Source organism: Myxocyprinus asiaticus, chromosome 45 (genome assembly GCF_019703515.2).
Source record: "Myxocyprinus asiaticus isolate MX2 ecotype Aquarium Trade chromosome 45, UBuf_Myxa_2, whole genome shotgun sequence".
NCBI lineage: Eukaryota > Metazoa > Chordata > Actinopteri > Cypriniformes > Catostomidae > Myxocyprinus > Myxocyprinus asiaticus.
In genome coordinates, this window is record NC_059388.1 from 8,969,327 (window position 1) to 8,983,404 (window position 14,078).

At 36.5% G+C, this 14,078-nt stretch overlaps 1 pseudogene; it reads left to right on the top strand.

Annotated features, from left to right (window-relative positions):
- LOC127434915 (thyrotropin-releasing hormone-degrading ectoenzyme-like) overlaps positions 1-14,078 on the top strand; it is a 184,124-nt pseudogene that overhangs the window by 32,680 nt on the left and 137,366 nt on the right.

A 14,078-nucleotide genomic window follows, 5' to 3' on the forward strand; every position in this document is an offset into this window, starting at 1 on the left:
ACAACTGCTCTGGTGCCTGGCACGGGGGGGGTCACCCCCCTTTCTGTGGAATGTGTTTGAAGCTTGATGGAGACACTTCAGAGGTGACCTGTTTTAGCATCCTTTTGATAGTGATAAAGACCATCTGCAATTTAGCACCCATATAAATGTAAACGTGGAGGCCAGGTCAGTAATTTATATGCAAATGTCAAAAGGCTAAAAGGTTTTTTTTCAAACAAAGTTTTTTTCAAACAAAGTGTAATTAGCCATCACTGATCTTACACAGACGTTACAGTAGATGTGTCATAAGTCTCGTCTCTTCTGTTATCCTCTCTCACAATGAGTGTTTTTCAGTGCTGGAGAATCTCGAGGGTTTGAGAGTCTCTATAATGGCTTGACTGATCTCAGACCTGCTCTTGAGTGAAGCAGCACACACACAAGCACACACATTGCACTTCATGGTTGTTCACACACACACTGTGTAGGTTGCATGGCCAATAGCTCACTTGACATTCACCACGATTAAATGTGAACATGGATCAGCAATAACAGTAATAATAATAAAAAGCTTACAGGACATGCTGAATGGACACAAGTCTCACAGTTTCACAGTTTCTCCTGAATAAATAAACCGTATTAAATGCTGGTGCTGTTGTTGTTGTTGTATCTTGTTTCCTCTAATATTAGCACTGACATTTAGTCAAAGGTCAACAGTGAGGTCAGAGGGGAAACTTGGTAGGGAGTAACTTGTTACCCACCAAGTGTTAATGATGTGTGTGTGCTGCTGTGTCGGGTGGTGTTGAGATCTATGAAACATCCTCTTGCCTTCAAAACAAAAATGATGCGAATGTTGCTGTGTTTATTAGTGGTGTTTGTGAGGCAAGTATCAATATTAATTTTATACGTAGAGTTTAGAGTTCAGAACACACATTTGTGTCTGGTTTGAGAAACAAACAACTGGAGCTGTAATAATGCTAATAGTGAAATTGTAATTGATTGTGTTATCAGTTTGAGAAAAGGGAGCGATGTGGGTTTGATAGAGGGCTGATCAGTGAGAGAGGCAGAGAGTGTGTCTGTGCAGAACACAGTGTTGGGGGTTACACATTACAAGTAACACAAGTTACATAATTAGATTACTTTTTCAAGTAAGAAGTAACCCAACACTTTTTCATCTCCTCAACATGTGCTTTCTACCAAAGCGGCAGATCAACTTCAGCAATGACTACAGGCACTGGACTTTCTTATGGCACTGGCCTGTTCTGTCTTGCAGTGGTGATTCGCTGCAGCAATCCAGATAGGCTTGCTTTTTTATTGGGGATGGAATGGGTAAAGCTCCTCTCTGCCCAACATTTATCACCGTCTGTGGTGTCAAGAGCAACAGCCTTATCCTTGATTGCTTTCACTGTGTCATCGAGATCCTCCACAAAATTTGCATTAAAACAAGGATCCACAAAACAGGAGATGTTTAGCACCCTTTTCATTTGATCTATGTATCTGTCTTATTTTCGCCTTAATATTTTTTGGTAATTGGACTGGCTCTTTCTTGATTGTTGAGTTCTTCACTGTATACAGTATGTGCTCCAGGACTGGCCTCAAGGAAGACTCATCTCTCAGAGGCTATGACATCAGTGAAATCATGGAGAGGGGCTGAGTAGTTTATTTAGAGCCTCTAGGATACTGATGTCATTGTCTTTAGGCATGAAATGCCATGTTCTTCAATTAGCTGCAAGCACAGCACAGATGGCCTGCTGCTGCTCCAAGAATCTAGTGACCATTTCAAATGTTGATCCCCACCAGCTGACCACATCGTGAATCAGAGAATTCTCAGGGATGTTCAAGTCTGCTTGTTTTTGCTTCAGTTCACATTTCTTCTTCTAACTCTGAGAAAACCCTTGTACTAAGTGTCAGCCAGCTTTTATAGCCTGTTCCACCCCCAAAATCTTGAAAACGTCATAAGGTTTGACGTGTTTTGCGTTCTGAGACTGTATTCTGCTCACTTCAATGGTACAGAGTGATTATCTGAGTTACCGTAGCCTTTCTGTCAGCTCCAACCAGTCTGGCCAATCTCCGTTAACCTCTCTCATCAACAAGGCATTTCTGTCCGCAGAACTGCCACATACTGGATGTTTTTTGTTATGACAACAATCAAAATCACTGTGATCACATTTTCCTCACTCTGATGGTTGATGTGAAGATTAACTGAAGTTCCTGACCCGTATCTGTGTGATTTTAGGCATTGCACTGCTGCCACACGATTGGCTGATTAGATAATTGCATGAAAAAGTAGGTGTACAGGTGTACCTAATAAAGTGCCCAGTGAGTGTATATACACAGAGACTAATAGAGTATTAAGACACAGTTGGAAACAATCAGGGAGGGAACCATGAAGGAAGACAGAACAAGGACTAAGAACCAAACTTCCAAATAAGAGTCTTGACAAAACTATAAATCAAAAGCACATGAACACAACACAAAAGATGTCCAAGACTCTGACAGTACGCACAGTGCTCCGACTAAAACATTTAGTTAATCAACTAAAAACAAGCCTGCACTGAGATGACTTCAGTGAAAAATATTAATGTATTCTTTATTATTCATGTTGGCTGGCATTCAAGTGGAAAAACAATTCATGCACAATTCTGTTATTGAATTACTTAATTATAAATATGATGTGAATTGACCTACTGATTGTAGCCATTCTAAATATCTAATGGTTTAGCATGTTGTTTTGTGTAGTACAGAGTTTAGTACAGTAGGTTACTGCCACTGTGAGAAGATAAATCCAGACAGTAACATAAAGCATAATAAAGATGAAGAAAGACAACCTCTGAGCAATAACATTTCCTCTGCATAATACTATTGCTGCAAGAATTTGAGCCCCAAACAGTTTACGACTACGTAATCTTTTTTTTCTTCTTTTTTCTTTTCTTTTATCCCCTTTTGTCCCTAATTTGGCATGCCTGATTCCCACTACTTACTAGGTCCTCATGGTGACGCGGTTACTCACCTCAATCTGGGTGGTGGAGGACAAGTCTCAGCTGCCTCTGCTTCTGAGATAGTCAATCCATGCATCTTATCACGTGGATCGCTGTGCATGACACTGCGGAGACTCACAGCATGTGGAGGCTCATGCTATTCTCCGCGATCCATGCACAACATACCATGCACCCCACTGAGAGCAAGAACCACTTAATTGCGACCACAAGGAGGTTACCCCATGTGACTCTACACTCCCTAGCAACCAGGCCAATTTGGTTGCTTAGGAGACCTGAATGGAATCATTTAGCACACCCTGGATTTGAACTTGCGACTCCAGGGGTGGTACCACAGCTGTCTTGTTGAGGGTACACCAAATATTAACAGACAAATGTTAAAATATGCAGTTCAGATAGTCATAAAATTTAGGTAAAGCAGTGAATTTCTCTTGTCATCTTCAACAAATGTGTTGAAATGAGGTCATTTGGTGAGGTGAAGTGTGTGATATGAAAACATCTGCTTGACCCTCTCTAGAGGCTTTTCTCCTCAGGCTAACAAGTGGGAGCCATGTGGTAGACCCAAAAACACTCCCTCTCTCTCTTCATATTCAGTTTTATCTGCTCCTGATGTTAATAAATGTTACCGTTAAAACAGGACAGACATTTCACTCTTTAATATGAAACATTTCATGACATTGTGTATGAGTGTGTTCTGATATGACATGTGTCTCTGACAACTCCTCTGAGCTGTATTGGGAGTTTAAATTTAATGCGTTTGAAAGGAGTGTCTGTGAATGTGTATTTGTGTGTGTGTGTGTGTGTGTGTGTGTGAGAGAGAGAGAGAGAGAGAGGAAGACTCCTCAAACTACAACACACTGAGCACATTCCCACAAGTAAATCATCCTCTACTGCACATGAACTAGAACAGAAGGAACAACAGTTTCTCTCAGAACTGAGCTCATGAAGTCAAACCAAATTATGGTATTTTATTAATGCCCAATGACATGAACATGGAGTCCAGGTCAAACTAGGAGACACAAACCAATATGAACACAAGAAACCTCAGCATAATTCAGTCTAATAACTCTGTACTCTGTAACTAAATACGATGCTTGGTTAGCCAAAGCTGCAGCAATTATGACAAGCACCAAACTGAGTCTCCACTTGCAGCGTTCTGTCATGTCTGGTTAGGGCACATTATAAACATTAACTAGATCATCAAACTAACTAAAACCAACATTTGGGAAAATTAAACTTAAACATGAAGGACATTAATTGCTTAATTTAAAAACAGAATATGAAGCAGATCATTACCACAATCACAGATTTGACAATCAAAGTTGAAATGTTGCTGCTGAATATGAGAAAATGAAACTAGAGGTGGAAGTGTGTGATGACTCAGTTATCAAAACTATATTTGACAGGGAGAAAAAAGAAAGAAAGAAAATAAAAACAAGACAGGGCTGTTTTAGATGCAGTATATCAGAGTTCACTGGTGTCTGTACATTTCACACATATTAAAGCAGCACATCAGTGTATTTTCAGTGTATTCAGGGTGCATATGTAGGTCACTAATGCACTGTCCACACACACGCACACACACACACACACGCACACACACACACACACACACACACATGCACACCAGCCTTGCTCATGTAAATTGAAAGCTTTTGACTTCAAACACACAAGCCTCAATGCTCATTAAATGCAGTAAGATGAAAAACTTAATTAAAAGTATTTTCAGTGGTTTAAGCTTGTTCCTCGCAGAGCTCTGTTTCTTCTGAAACAAATAAAATGTATTTATGGAGTTGTCCATGCCAGGTTTTTGTGGACAGAAGAGTAGATAAGAGCATTTTTATGCACTGAAAGGCCATTGTCAACTCTAATAAAAGCAGAAATGCCTTTCTTCAGTGTTCCACCAAAATAAAGGCCTGCATAGCTATGCTTCATTCAGGTTAAGAAAATATTAGGTAACACTTTATTTTACAGTGTCCTTGTTATACATATTACATGTAATTACTATAGTAATAACAGTAAATTATGCATAATTACAAGCAACTAACCCTAAACCAAACCCTAATCCCAACCCTAAACCTATAGTATGTTATTAAATAATATTAGTCAGTACTTACAGGTGCATCTCAATAAATTAGAATGTCGTGGAAAAGTTCATTTATTTCAGTAATTCAACTCAAATTGTGAAACTCGTGTATTAAATAAATTCAGTGCACACAGACTGAAGTAGTTTAAGTCTTTGGTTCTTTTAATTGTGATGATTTTGTCTCACATTTAACAAAAACCCACCAATTCACTATCTCAAAAAATTAGAATACATCATAAGACCAATAAAAAAAACATTTTTAGTGAATTGTTGGCCTTCTGGAAAGTATGTTCATTTACTGTATATGTACTCAATACTTGGTAGGGGCTCCTTTTGCTTTAATTACTGCCTCAATTCGGCGTGGCATGGAGGTGATCAGTTTGTGGCACTGCTGAGGTGGTATGGAAGCCCAGGTTTCTTTGACAGTGGCCTTCAGCTCATCCGCATTTTTTGGTCTCTTGTTTCTCATTTTCCTCTTGACAATACCCCATAGATTCTCTATGGGGTTCAGGTCTGGTGAGTTTGCTGGCCAGTCAAGCACACCAACACCATGGTCATTTAACCAACTTTTGGTGCTTTTGGCAGTGTGGGCAGGTGCCAAATCCTGCTGGAAAATGAAATCAGCATCTTTAAAAAGCTGGTCAGCAGAAGGAAGCATGAAGTGCTCCAAAATTTCTTGGTAAACGGGTGCAGTGACTTTGGTTTTCAAAAAACACAATGGACCAACACCAGCAGATGGCATTGCACCCCAAATCATCACAGACTGTGGAAACTTAACACTGGACTTCAAGCAACTTGGCTTATGAGCTTCTCCACCCTTCCTCCAGACTCTAGGACCTTGGTTTCCAAATGAAATACAAAACTTGCTCTCATCTGAAAAGAGGACTTTGGACCACTGGGCAACAGTCCAGTTCTTCTTCTCCTTAGCCCAGGTAAGACGCCTCTGACATTGTCTGTGGTTCAGGAGTGGCTTAACAAGAGGAATACGACAACTGTAGCCAAATTCCTTGACACGTCTGTGTGTGGTGGCTCTTGATGCCTTGACCCCAGCCTCAGTCCATTCCTTGTGAAGTTCACCCAAATTCTTGAATCGATTTTGCTTGACAATTCTCATAAGGCTGCGGTTCTCTCGGTTGGTTGTGCATCTTTTTCTTCCACACTTTTTCCTTCCACTCAACTTTCTGTTAACATGCTTGGATACAGCACTCTGTGAACAGTCAGCTTCTTTGGCAATGAATGTTTGTGGCTTACCCTCCTTGTGAAGGGTGTCAATGATTGTCTTCTGGACAACTGTCAGATCAGCAGTCTTCCCCATGATTGTGTAGCCTAGTGAACCAAACTGAGAGACCATTTTGAAGGATCAGGAAACCTTTGCAGGTGTTTTGAGTTGATTAGCTGATTGGCATGTCACCATATTCTAATTTTTTAAGATAGTGAATTGGTGGGTTTTTGTTAAATGTGAGACAAAATCATCACAATTAAAAGAACCAAAGACTTAAACTACTTCAGTCTGTATGCATTGAATTTATTTAATACACGAGTTTCACAATTTGAGTTGAATTACTGAAATAAATGAACTTTTCCACGACATTCTAATTTATTGAGATGCACCTGTACATGTGTAATTACACTGTAACAAGGACACTGTAAAATAAAGTGTAACCAAATGTTACATGAATATTGTACTGTTTTATAATAATACTAATAATAGTTTTTGTTTTTGTTAATATTATACATAAATATATTTCCATAAAAATAATAAGTTATCTACTAATTTATTATTAGGTTCCGAAAAACAATGATGAAAAGTGGGCTGATACACTATAACAAAGTGTACAAAAACAAGTACAAAGTGAACAGATATTTAATTATAACGATGATGATTATTTTTCTTATTATTTCTATTGGTTTTGATAGTAACATTGTAAATACAAATCTCATTAAGTAGCTTCAATGTAGCTAGCTACTTTTAGTAAATTGTACTGTAGCTAACTACTTTTTTAAAAAGGTAGCTTAAATTAAGCTAAACTACTTTAAATGATGAGCCGTTTGTAGTTTGTCAAACTACAGTTTCAAAGTAGCTTCCGCAACACTGCAACTGTAGTGGTGAATTTTGGTGTGTGTGAGAGTACCAGCTCATTTTCCATATTTAAATCATTGTAGTCCTACTGTTCTCTGACACACTCAGATATATTGAACTTTAACAGAGATGAATACTGTTATTGTTAAGGACAAATGAAAGAGTGTTTTTGCATCCAATGCCTGAAAATTCTCACATATTGAATTCAGCCACACTAGACTCGAGCTGCTGGCCAGTATGTGAAACTGATAGTATTTATATAGGTTTTAATGACAGATCACTTAATGGGATTCTGAAGATGCGGTTGGGTTGTGCTCACTTCTCTGAAACAGCACACAAGAAAGAAAGAAAGAACGAAAGAAAGACATTCATCTTGGGATCCTTTTACATTATGGAAATACTTTTGGTTTTGTTGTCAAAATGTTGAATATTCATGACTGCATAACAATATCACTACATTTTCATAAAATATCAAACAAATCTAAATGTAGGCGTACATGTGACTTAAAGTCAGAAAAGCTGGGAAAACATTAAAAGAGCGACATATACAGATTCATTTTACATTTATATTTACATTTATTAATTTAGCAGACTCTTTTACCCAAAGCGACTTACAAATGAGGAACATAGCAAGCAATTTGTCATACAAAAGTCAGCAATATAAGCAGTACCGCACTGCCAAGTTCTCAGAGTAGCTGGAGTAGTATAGAAGCTAGCACATAAGAGATCATCATTTAATGAGCTGAGACGGTGGGGTCATCTGTCTGGAATGACAGGTAAAGCTGGTAGGAAAAACCTTGTGCCTTTATGATTAGTTCAGAGAGATGTAGTGATATACTGTATATTATAACAGTAAAGTTGAAGTCACGTATGTATGTGAATGTGAGCAGGTGTGTGTGACAGAAAGAAGCTACTGTGAATAAATGTTTATGTTCATTTCCTCCTGCCTTCTGCATCACTTTCTGTTACCCCCCCCCTTAAAGAGAATAATACACACCTCCAAATATACCTGAATTACCTCAGGGTCTTGTGTTTGTGTGTGTGTGTAACAGTGCTGAATAATTGGTTTAATGTAGGTTCTGCTCTCTGAAAACACAGCTGTATGTTGCAACCCGGTGGGCTGCTGGGTAATTTGCAAGTCCTACAGGCAATATAGGCGGCCACCCTGGGCTACAACATGCCCGAACAGACCCCATTACAGAGTGAATATTCAAATAATGTTGTGAGGTGAAGCCAATAGTATGGCTTTTATGCTGAAAAACTGCAAAGACTTTTATTTTGAAATTGCTTTCACATAGTGCCATATATATGCAATAGTTATTTACCTCGAGTGGACCTCATTATTTGACATACAAATCACAACAATGGTGACAAAAAAAAAAAACAAAAAAACACAACATATTAAGTATAAGATGAGCTCTGAATAATCACAAAATGACAAATAACTGAAAATTACAACAAATACAATAACAGCAGCATATATACAATCTGCAAACATTAAAGCTATGAGCAGTACATAGTCATTTGCATAATTTATTCATACAGCAAAGCATTAGTGGGAGCTGAAGTGCGACTTGCTGAATAATGCTCACGCCTGATAAAAAAGTAGAAAATAAGTCATGAAAAATATTACTTCATGGTAATTTGAGTCTTTGAGGCTTACTTTGTTTAAAGGACAGCAGAAACAGTGCTTGTCAAAGTATAGGGCTTTTCTCTTTTTCTCAAGAATATTCTGGGGAAAGAATTAAAACACTGCAGATATAAAGATGCAACAAACTCACATAGAGTGAAAATATGAGCAATTAATCTGCAAAATATCTTTAAGATGTATGTTGTTTTACATATTTTTATATTTGTTTATATTTATATATGTACATATTCTGGCCAACTTTGTTGTAATACAATATGTGTAACTGACATGAAATTTTAAGCATTGTCATCAGTGTCCTACTGTGTGATACTTCCTTCATCTAACTATTTTAAACAACATTTTATGATCTTGTATAGCTATATATACATACACTACCAGTCAAAAGACTGTGACTGTTTTTGAAACACTTGACTGAAATGTTTCTCATGATCTTAAAAATCGTTTAATCTGAAGGCATATGCTTAAATGTTTGAAATTAGTTTTGTAGACAAAAATATAATTGTGCCAACATATTAATTTATTTCATTATAAAACTAAAATGTAATAATAAAAAATAAAAATAAAACAAAAGTTGTTGAAATTGATGACTTGGACCAAATAATAAAGAAAAGCAGCCAATAAGTGCCCAACATAGATGGGAACTCCTTCAATACTGTTTAAAAAGCATCCCAGGGTGATACCTCAAGAAGTTGGTTGAGAAAATGTCAAGAGTACATGTCTGCAAATTCTAGGCAAAGGGTGATTACTTTGAAGATGCTAAAATATAACAGTTTTGATTTATTTTGGATTTTGTTTAGCCACAACATAATTCCCATAGTTCTATTTATGTTATTCCATAGTTTTGATGACTTTACTATTATTCTAAAATGTGAAAAACATTTGACCGGTAGTGTAAATTTTAACCGTTAAATATACGGAAAATCATACTTTTTACATATAAAAAATGTACGTTTTACAACATTATACCATAAAACAACAATACTGTCTTTTTAAATATATATATTTTTTAAAAATGTATATTTTACTGTAATTACTCGTGATTTAGGAGTAATTACCATAAAATATATTTTTATTATTTTTATTTTTTATTAAAAAAAATAAAATAAAAAAATTTAAAGACTAAAAATGCTACAGTAAAAATATATAAATTGGTTTAATTTGTTTTTTTACTGTAGCATTTTTACAGTCTTTTACCATTAAAATGGTAAAATGGACATTTTTTACAGTGTATGATCTAACACAAGACCAAAGTCTATTTTAGGGATGTCAAAAGTACCATTACTTGGGTACCAAGTCCATACTAAAATAAAAAAGATGTCACGATTCCAGTGTTACTGCAGTACCGGTAGTACTGAGAACCGACTTAATTCGATATATGCTTCTGACTGACACATGACTGTTTATTGATAACACCAGAGTTTCCGTTAGCTGGTAATTACCTGTTTTTGACCGTTAAAATGTCCTAATGTACGACAAATTTAAACATTGTCGGACACAATGTTAGGTGAAAATATTAACATGATACCTTAGCTACCCTTTTAGTTGATGCCCCAAGTTTAGGCAACGGTGTGACGCTATGTCAGTGATAACAATGCTTCGCTGCCAAGAAGGTTTAAACTTTCCTGAAGCTTGCGGAGTCCTAATCCGCGGCTACAATGTGTTGTATCCCGCACATTGGCAAAAGCAGCCTGCATTCACGTCTCGCGTGTTTTCTCTTCAGAATCACATTTAAAAAGCCTTGCGTTGCTGCCTTCTGGAGAGATGGACTCTAGGCTTATGTGAATCTCAGGTTGTAGAGAAACACTGGACTCATTTGTCTTCACTTTGGCAGCAATGCTATGACCTAACGATGTGGTATTTATTTATTTATTTATTTATTTATAAACAAAAAGAGATGTGGCAAATTGTAGTTACGTTGTTTTGCCCCCATTGTTGAATTTATATATATATATATATATATATATATATATATATATATATATATAATGAAAGAGCAGCTATAATAAACAAATGTGACTTGATTGTGACATTATTAGCCTATATTACATTATTATGCATATTCCATCCCGTTTAAAACCCATTTCGGTAAATGAGATGACCAAATTATTTTCCAATTTGTCCAGCAAACTTTATCATTACCGGACACGTGGGCCAGCACCAAAATATCTTAGCAGAAAGCTCAATCATTGTGAAGTCCTCAACACATGCAGACTTTATATAATTAAATCGCAGCATAATCATACTGGGCAATGTAGTGAACTGCTTATCTGGAGGTGTAAAGCTTCTGTCAATAACACACGTCAAGAAATGCTAGAAACGTGAAGTTAAAGAAATTACAACATAAATATATTACTGTATAGTACAATGTATAATTCACTGTTATAAAAACTTGGGAAACTTTGAATACATTTGTTTTAATTTATTATTTACCTTGATATTTAACTTGTTAAATAAGCCAATGGAGTGTGTTTAATAGCAGATTACCCATTTTTTTGCTGTGGTATTGAAATTGGTATCGAGAATCTTGGAATTTTACTGGTATTAGTACCAACTACTGAAATGTTGGTATCGTGACAACGCTAGTTTCCATATTTCTAAAGTTAATAATTACAGCACAGTATCTTCACCATTACAGAGAAGTTGCAAAAATTGCATGACTCTGAACGGCAGCTTATCCACTACACAAAGTGACTCAGTGTTTGATGAATTCTGTAATAAGCTCAACATTTTCTATCTTTCATCTAATTAACCCTCTGGGGTCTGAGGGTGTTTTGTGCCCTGGAGAAGTTTTGACATGCCTTGACATTTGTGCTATTTTCAGTTGCTTAAAAACATATTAGTGTCTAAAGTCTGATAACACTGTATTCAGCACAAACTGGGCTACAATAATATGTGAACAACATGTATGTACGTGTTTGTATTTTTGAGAAAATAACGTTTATGCATGTTTTTTTGAAGTCACTGAAATAAGGCCATATAACACATACTAAACATTTGTTCACAAGACTTTTGAGAACTGAATCTTGTAGCCTAGAGTTTTTGTACAAAATGATGTGAAAACCATCCTGATCACTCAGTCATACAAAATCATATAGTCATTTAACTTTTGTAAGACTTTTAGTGTTAGAAAGGCCATATGCGAGGAGGCATTGATGATCATTAATATTGATGTGATTCACACCTGAGGAGACAAAGACCCCTCCCCTGAGAGAGAATGAATGTGAGGAGACTTAATGATTGAATGTATTGTTTGTAGCTTATTCACAAAATCAAGTTTAAGTTAAAATAAGTAATCTGACTATACATTTTCTTTACATAAAGACTTTACTTAAAAACTTTAGACCTACACTACCATTTAAAAGTTTTAGATCTGTAAAATGTTTTAATGTTTTTAAAAGAAGTCTCTTCTGCTCACCAAGGCTGCATTTATTTGATCCAAAATACAGCAAAAACAGTGATATTGTGAAATATTTTTACAATTTAAAATAACTGTTTTCTATTTGAATATATTGTAAAATGCAATTTATTCCTGTGATCAAAGCTGAATTTTCAGCATCATTACTGCAGTCTTCAGTGTCACATGATCCTTCAGAAATCATTCTAATATGCTGATTTTCTAATATGGGCATATTTACAGCACATTTCACACATTTACACCCAAACAGATATTTGCAAGCACAAGCTTCGTTGATGATAATATGGCAGCATAAACACTGGTTAAAATATAATCTAAACATTCATATTATTTTTATATCATATTACAAATCATATTTATATCATACAGCATACAATTTAAATACCTGCTTTAGCCGAAACAACATGTAAATGTAACTAAAACTTGCCTATTAGGACATATTTCAAATTTCAATACTCTGGAAATAGTCCAACTAGTAAAATATGTACATGTTTATATAAAATAGCATGTCAACTAATAAATAAGTAAAACTAAATGACTTACTCATCCGAAATTGTATCCTCGGCTGGATCAAGTCGCTCTTCAAAATGCAAACGTTCATTGTCGGATTCCCGCTCCTCTTCTGAGGAAAATGTGAACACTTCATCACTATCCAGGAGCTTCCTCACCTGTGTAGCGTGCCATCTTCCAAACGCGCAGGAAAGTGAATGAACTTGATGCTTTTTAAGGCACTGTTGGGGGCGTTTACCATTTGCATTGATCGCCTCAGCACATTACCGTATGAATAGCGCGCTCTGCTGGTGGGTGGGATCACATTAGCGATAATTAGCTGAGCCAGGAGAAATTGTACATCGCTTTGTTTCATACAGATTACATTGCAGGAGAATATTTGTTTTAAATTTTAATTGTTTTATTTAAAAGTAGACATTTTAAGCTTTCTTTAGACATGTGTTTCATGTTTGTCTTTAAGTATTCGCAGAGTTTCAGTTCATTTTTGTGACGTGTTTCAGAAAGATGCTTGCGGAGACAGAGACGGCTGAAAGCGTACCCTGTTTATTTTCTTTATTTTACAAAAGCACAAGGTTTTGTTGTTATTGTGAGTATACACAAATAAAAGTAGACCCTTTATAGTTTCTAATGATGTCTTACACTTATCTGTATGCCCAAAAATGACGGAGTATTTTACGTTGTTTCCACTGTTATGAGGAAAATATCCAGCAGGACGCGCCGGTGCGTCCGTCGACCCCAGAGGGTTAAAATGGATTGTCTGGCTCTTGGACAGACAGGTCTTGGTCTTGATCTGGGCTCAAACTCTGACTATCATTGTACTCTTTGATTCTGTATAAAAGCTCAATTAAAAGATCATCAAGTCTCTCACTTACAAAGCACATTATATATGGCCAATTAAACCTGCACTGTCTGCTTCTTTTAACAGCAGTCTCTCATTCTTGCCTTGCTCTTTGCTTTTTTATTCCCTTTTGAAATAATTCAAAAGCCTCCTCTCCTTGCAGGTGACACCATCATCTTTTACAAGTGTGTGTGTGTGCGTGTGTGTGTGTGTGTGTGTGTGTGTGTGGCTGTACAATCCTAAAACAGACTCTTTATTATCAGTGAAGTGTGTGACTGCTGTTCTCATTTAAAGCTGCCTAACTCGCTGTCATCTCCTCCTCGCCGCAGACATGCAGCTGCATCAGTCACCATGACGATTGCAATTTCCCTGTCAAAACTCTGCAGCTGCTTTCAGCTGAACTCAATGCATGCAAATAAGATGCATACATTCAGCCCGACTGATAATCATGTTACAGCTTTAAACTGTTCCTCTTCCTCTTTGACTCATTATAAAATCTGGATTTAACAGCGCCAGAGGTTTATCT